General features: G+C 48.5%; 1 long non-coding RNA gene across 1 annotated transcript; it reads left to right on the top strand.

Annotated features, from left to right (window-relative positions):
- The first annotated feature begins 1,294 nt into the window (after positions 1 to 1,294).
- Positions 1,295 to 7,289, top strand: LOC122366799. Its single transcript, XR_006253952.1, has 2 exons — positions 1,295 to 1,381; positions 6,374 to 7,289. It is a non-coding gene; the product is annotated as an uncharacterized LOC122366799 (long non-coding RNA).
- Positions 7,290 to 7,552: the final 263 nt, after the last annotated feature.

The following is a 7,552-nucleotide window of genomic DNA, read 5'->3' as shown; positions in this document are numbered from 1 at the left end:
GAGGTACATTTTCGGAATCAGCGCATCAAGGAGGCCCCGTATACCGATTTTCAGCCAAATCGAAAGACTCCGCTGTTTCCCGTTAAAATGTTAATTGGTCGTTAACCCGTTAACGGTGCAAAATACCACCCCAAAGAGATACATTTTCGGAATCAGCGCGTCAAGGAGGCCCTGTATACCGATTTTTAGCCAAATCGAAAGACCCCGCCGTTTTCCGTTAAAATGTTAATTGGTCGTTAACTCGTTAACGGTGGAAAATACCACCCCAAAGAGGTACATTTTCGGAATCAGCGCATCCAGGAGGCCACGTATACCGATTTACAGCCAAATCGAAAGACCCCGCCGTTTCCCGTTAAAATGTTAAATAGCCGTTAACTCGTTAACAGTGGAAAATACCACCCCAAAGAGGTACATTTTCGGAATCAGCGCATCGAGGAGGCCCTGTATACCGATTTTCAGCCAAATCGAAAGACCCCGCCGTTTCCCGTTAAAATGTTAATTGGTCGTTAACTCGTTAACGGTGCAAAATACCACACCAAAGAGGTACATTTTCGGAATCAGCGCATCGAGGAGGCCCTGTATACTGATTTTCAGCCAAATCGAAAGACCCCGCCGTTTCCCGTTAAAATGTTAAATGGCCGTTAACTCGTTAACGGTGCAAAATACCACCCCAAAGAGGGACATTTTCGGAATCAGCGCATCGAGGAGGCCCTGTATACTGATTTTCAGCCAAATCGAAAGACCCCGCCGTTTCCCGTTAAAATGTTAAATGGCCGTTAACTCGTTAACGGTGCAAAATACCACCACAAAGAGGGACATTTTCGGAATCAGCGCATCGAGGAGGCCCTGTATACCGATTTTCAGCCAAATCGAAAGACCCCGCCGTTTCCCGTTAAAATGTTAATTGGTCGTTAACTCGTTAACGGTGCAAAATACCACACCAAAGAGGTACATTTTCGGAATCAGCGCATCGAGGAGGCCCTGTATACTGATTTTCAGCCAAATCGAAAGACCCCGCCGTTTCCCGTTAAAATGTTAAATGGCCGTTAACTCGTTAACGGTGCAAAATACCACCCCAAAGAGGGACATTTTCGGAATCAGCGCATCGAGGAGGCCCTGTATACCGATTTTCAGCCAAATCAAAAGGCCCCGAAATATGCTGCTGTGAGGCTGATATTCGTTGCTGCTGAATTGATAGACGTTCGTAACACTATAATGACCTTTGCTTATTGTCACAAGTGCGCCGCATTCGCGATTGTTGCCCGACGCCTGTTTGCAGGTGAGCCCACTACAGTTGTTATACATATCTAAAAACCGAAAAACTTTTAGGCGAAAAAGGCACTATTCCAGGCCCATTTTTGATTTTTTTTTGCGATATTAGGTACAAACAGAAGCTTCTTATCCTAGGAAAAATAAAATGGGAAATCTTTCAAAGGTGGCACACTACCTTTAAATGTTTGTGATGATTTTCCCATTTTTCCATGGTTTGGGTAACTTACATACTTACTTATGAAGGACGGAATTTAGATAGGCCAGAGCCAGAGGCCTTTGGAAACCTTTCTAGTCAAGCGCCCCGTGCGTCTGACTTTTCATCTGTGTGAGGGATGTCGTGTGCAAGGTGTGCTGCCTAGTGAGCGTCAAGCCAGTTTTTGAATTAGTTCAGGGTGTCTGAGGCGACGACCGCTGGCGGTAGGCTGTTCCAGTTGTTGATGACGCGGTTACTTTGCGATTTCTGAGCCATATGAGCATATCAATATAATGATGCTAGAATTGCCATAAACGCATGCTAGGATTGTAACCTTTTCACCCTTGATGTCTGGAGAATGAACAGCATGAACAGCACAGGCATTCTGCAGGCATACTGGTTGGCACCTAAAATGAAAATTAGGTTATAGGTATGGCTATTTTACGAAGGTCTTGGTTTTTCTAATGCAGTGCTGAGTCATGAGACACTAGCACACCATTATTATGTGGTGACTGGTGGTGGTTTGGTGCCATGATTTGCTGTGGTGTAGTGCGGATTTGGTGGGGAGCCAGTGCAGGCTACTAATGAACCAGTTCCATTCAGAATGTCACATGTTCTTTGAGACTGACTGCCATACACTTGGCTTAAATCAACTCATGCAAAATTACATAAGCTCATTTTTGTCAGCTGATTGTTGATGGCTGATTCATTGTTTTAACAGGCATTAGGCACTAATATAAAAATAATATTTAGTCTAGACACCAGCATGGATTCCGTCCCCGAGGGTCCTGCAGTTCCCAACTGCTGGAGGTGCTGGAGGACTGGACCAATATGCTTGAACAAGGAGACGCGGTTGACGTGCCATACCTGGATTTTCGTAAGGCGTTAGACTCGGTACCACACATCCGACTTCTGAAAAAGCTTAGGTGCTTTGGGATCTCAGGCAAACTCCTGAAGTGAATTGAGGCCTTCTTACCCAAGCGCAAGCAAGAAGTGGTCGTGGACGGAAGACACTCGAAACCAACTGCCATCAGGAATGGAGTACCTCAACTCTCAAGGCTCGGTCCTGGGGCTCCTCTTGTTCCTGCTGTTTGTTAACGACATAGTACCATCTGTGGTCGACTGCTCAGTAAAGATGTTTGCTGATGATACAATGCTGTACCGGACAATACAGCAAGAAAGTGTCTCCCGCTCAGAAGCCGCTGAGGTTGTGGGGATGGCTGTCGCTCAATCCAGAGCTGGCAGAGGCCACCCCACCCAAGACACCCAGCCGGCGAGGGATGAGCAAAATCGTAACCCCGTCAGTACCCTAGTCCCTACCGGAGGCTGATGCGGAGGGAGAGGTGGCTGTCTCTCGTCACAGAGATGGCAGCTACCACTCTGCCCAAATATCGCATATGCAGCTGGTGCGAGACCCAACGGTAACGACATCACTCTAAAGCGACATCGATGATCTAGTGCAGGGGTCGGCAAATGGTGGGGCATGCCCCCTTTGGGGGTAATGGAGCCCTTTCGGTGGGGTAATGAGGGATTCTGAGAAAGCCTATCTTTTTAGTTTGTAGCTCCAGTGATGGAGCCATCGTGACTGTTGCATCCCAAGGTTCAAAGATTAGCCCAGGCCAAAGGCCCAGCACACATTGATTAGATACCAATTTTCATGTACAGCCCACCGCTAAAGTAATGTAGGGTTTTACCAATCTTAACGGTTGGCTTTGACTGGCGATTGTTTAATGCGGAGTGATCGAAAAGAAGATGTCAATAGCTAAAGTTGCAGCTGCAAGGGTGACGATACATATAAGCTACATTCAGAGTTTCATTGTAGTCTGGCTAATCGTTCCTAAGCTTCAGAAGCAGAACATACCCATGACTGAAACCACACATTACTTCTGCTGTGGACTGTACCTGCTCGCCTCACCATCTCACCCCTCCGTACAGTCGTACAAAAGCAGCTGCAACTTTTAACCGTCGTCCGTCTGTTGGCGTTTCAACAGCCGCTAACGTAAGGGGGAGGAGTCGATCGGACCCCCGCGGCCTCTCGGACTCTGAGATGGAGCTGTGCATAAAAAAGACGAGCGTGCTACCCGTGACAATAGGAAGCCGCTGCTGCCCATTTTTAAGGTCCTTGGTCATTCCGTCTCATTCAAGAGGGCAATGACAAGTGTCGAGAAAATCGGGACCCGCTATAACTTCTTGAAGTGAGATTTTATGGCTCAAGATGATCTCCAGAAAAAGCTCATAAGCCAACGGTTATTATGGGTCCAGAGGCCACTTTCACCAACAGAAAAATGGCCGCCTGTCGGAATTTTTTGCCTAAAGATCGTTTCACATATGGAGCGTAAACGGTAAAGCCCTATCCGCTTACGAGCCCATCGCGTTTACATCGCGATACACAAATACCCAAAGAGTTCCAGGACGGTATGGAATTTCAGTAAACTTGGTTGTGTCAGCAATGGGGTCTGGTAGGTGGGGGTAATGGCCCTGCCTGGCGCCCAAAAAGGGGGCACGACCCCGAATGACCTGCCGACCACTGATCTAGTGGCATGGTCCGACCGCTGGCAGCTCCCATTCAACGAGGGGAAATGCAAAATCCTGCACCTGGGACGCAACAACCCTCGGGTCAAATACGCCATCCGAGGAGTTGAGCTGGAGGTGGTCGAAGCCGACCGCGATAGTGTCTTCGTGGACTCCTCGCTCAAGTTCCGCAAATAGGCTGCTGCTGCAGCGGCGAAGACTAACCAGATCCTGGGAATCATAAAACAATCGCTCGAGCTTGTCCACGAGACCATCCTCCCACTGCTGTACAAAACACTTGTGCGCCCACACTTGGAATACGGCAACGTGGCATGGGGCCCATTCAATCGCGCCGACCAACTTCTGATCGAACGTGTCCAACGGAGAGCAACGCGCCTGGTAACTTTTACCGGGGTTACATGAGCAAGTAAATGCGTATCAGGAACGGATTTTCCTATTCGCTCACCATTGTCAGGCGCGGATACAAGGGGGGGGGGCCATGGGGGCCATGGCCCCCCCCCTTGGCCGATTTTTTTCAAAAATAAAATAAAAAGTTAAAAAGCTGAAAAGGGGGCCTCCTGAAAATAAAGTGGCTATTCATGTTGAGATGTTGCCTGAACAGCTAGATAAGCTCAATAGACGCAGTTTTTTTTTTGGGGGGGGGCCCAACAAGTGGGAAGATGGGGCCTCCAACAGGTGGGATTATGGGGGCCTCCTGGTTTCTAATGGCCCCTCCCTTGGAGATTTTCTGGATCCGCCCCTGACCATTGTAGTCCGTTTGTAATGCGTATCAACTCTGCTCATGTAACCCCGAGCTTTAACCCTCGCCGGACCTATTGGTTTTCTACATACGCGCCGGCCGAGGGGGGGGGGACGAGTACGACCCCCCTCGCCGCTTCGCCCCTGGTGGAGCTAGCTCGTCAAGAAAAAACGAGCGTGTGCGCCGTTACGAGACGCAGAGATTGGTAGGTACCCGATTTTAAGGTCCTAGGTCAACCGGTGACCTCTGAGGTCAGGTCAAGTGGCCCAAGATACGGTTCAGTTTTTGGTGAATAACTTGGCAAAAAACGGTCGCAGAGCCGCGATTTTGGCAGCATCGTGTTCGCCTCGCTCAGCCGCGTCGAAAGTCATACTTTTTGTTCGGGTCAGGTCAACTTAGGGTGTTGACCTCAGGTCAAGGTCAGGTCAGCACCCCCATGTCACGAATTTGGTCGGAAGAGGTCATGTCGCATATCATTCGATTCGGCAGGTCTTCCTGAGTCCAGTGGTGGCTTTCCCGACTCGCTAGCTCAATTTGATCGGGAGTTATTGACGAAAAACTAATATGACCTTGATGACGTCATAAATGACGTCACGCAAGGTCAACATTGCAAAAGTGACGCATCTAACCTTGCAAGGAGTGCATCAAATCACGATTCTGTGTGCTTGAGATAGTTGGAGATCGTTCCCGGCGCCAGAATAGCAGTTCATTTTTCCCTATTGACTTATAATAGTGAGGTCACGAAAATGACCTGACCTCATATGACATTTAGGAAAAATCCGAGATATACAAGTTGTGAGACTCATGATGGATACTAGATCCTGCAAGTTTCATTTCCCTGTGACATCTCCTCTGGCAGTGAGGGCGTTGCGAAGTTGCGACATCTGAAGACCGTGCAGAGGTTCACTTATGACGCCATAGGTCAGTGACCTGACCTGACCCAAAAATGCGGTTGGTGTCAAAAGATACGGCTTTGTACAAAGGTCAGGTATGCCAAGTTTCAGGTCTCTATCGCCAGCGTGTTCGGAGCTATCGCGAAAAAACCCTATGGGGGGGGCGGCACCCGCCCCCCCCCCCTCGGCCGGCGAGGGTTAATCAGACACATTCCCTTTGAGGAGCGACTACAATTTTTGAAACTGCCCTCACTGTTCTATCGTCGGCGTCGAGGTGATATGATACAAATGTACCAGCTGTTCCATGGAGGCGTTGACCTGGCTCCGGAAGAATTATTTGCTGCTGCCACCGACGGTCGTACTTGAGGCCAATCGCAGAAGGTCCAGAAGCCCAGAGCCACCACCAGACCAAGGAGAAAATCGCAAAGTGCAAGGGCATACAATGACTGGAATGGCTTGCCTCAGACGGTCGTTGATGCTGCCAATATCGAGCAATTCAGATCAAGACTGGATGCCCACTGGGCGAACATCAGGTACCTGATAGGAGCTAGAAAAGTCTAAAAGGTCACGAGCTCGATGAGAACGGTTCCCTACAGGCCAAGTGGCCTCTAAATCCCGATCAAATTAAGGTAAGGCATAAAATTTCCTGCAAGCTTGCCTGTTTCAGGCACCTTGTTGCTCCACTTCCCAACATATATTTAATGCTGGGCCTTAATTTTCACTACAATTCTTTCTTTTCCACAGATTCACAGCCAGCTTCAAAATGTCAAATGTGTCACCTGACGGCAAGAATGCAAAGAACGCCATCTGTCGTCACTGTCCCTGCAAAATCCTCCTAGCTGGCGACAGCAACCACAGGGAATTTGAAGAACAGCTCCCTGCCGAAGACGGTAATGAAACATGCACAGTGAAAAGCTGGTGGCAAGTCGATGACATGTATAGTTTCTACAATATCGGCTTCAGCAAGACCGTGGGTAATAAGAAGTACCTCGTGTGTGCTGACTGTGAGCGGGGACCGATCGGTTACCACGACCTCGAGACGAAAAAGAGCTATCTCGCCACTGAAATGGTGGGGTATTCACAATGATGGTCGCCTCTTGTTCTGTGAGATACATGGTGATTTGGTTGTTGTCTGTAATTGAACGCGTCATGCTAAGCTACGCTTGCCTGGTTTTTGTCACTGGGCTGTAGTAATGCAAGAGCTTTTTTCCATTGTCATCGCATTGTATTTACTGCCTTGTAAGTGCTTGTGTGGGGTAAACTGTTGCATTGTTCATCATTGTTAAAGCTACACCATCCGAGGCCGGGTTACAAGGTTCGAACTTTTATTCGTCGTTTGTCGGTAGGTTGATTCGACCCCAGTTTATTGTGTAATGTACCTTTTTTGCCCTAAGCTTTATCCATTCCAGATCTTGCTATTTTACGCTGTACGCCACCACCGCTGCAGCTATGAACATTGAACAGACGAGGCCGGGCCGAAGGCCGACCGATCTTCACTTATCACTAGTGCACGCACCAACTACGGGCAATGAATAATTGAGTCGGACTAAGATGTAGCATGTGCGACCGTATCTAAGTACCGAGCCGATGAAAACCGCTTTATCCGTCTGCATTAGGCAATTGATCATAGATATTCGTATAATAAATGGTACATAACAAAGCGTAGGGTTTGCACAGCGACAAAGCCTGTGGTGACACGCAGTGTTACGCTTTGATTTCAGCAGCAGCGGTCCGGGAAGAGCTGGCTTGTCAGCTCTGCTTTCAAGACAGCTGCATCTCCTGACTTCCTAGTTCATGTTCCGATGTTACCAGGCGGAAGTGAGTGATGGTTTCGTAGCATTCCTGCCATTGCTTTCGGGTTCCTTAGCTTTTTGCGATACTAGACTATCACGTCGTTTGTCGTTTGTCTAGGTAATTTGGGGA

Source organism: Amphibalanus amphitrite, unplaced genomic scaffold (assembly GCF_019059575.1).
Source record: "Amphibalanus amphitrite isolate SeventyFive unplaced genomic scaffold, NRLGWU_Aamphi_draft 000832F_arrow, whole genome shotgun sequence".
NCBI classification, from domain to species: Eukaryota; Metazoa; Arthropoda; class Thecostraca; order Balanomorpha; family Balanidae; genus Amphibalanus; species Amphibalanus amphitrite.
Note: the sequence above shows the minus strand (reverse complement) of the source record. Positions and strands in the feature narration are given on the sequence as shown.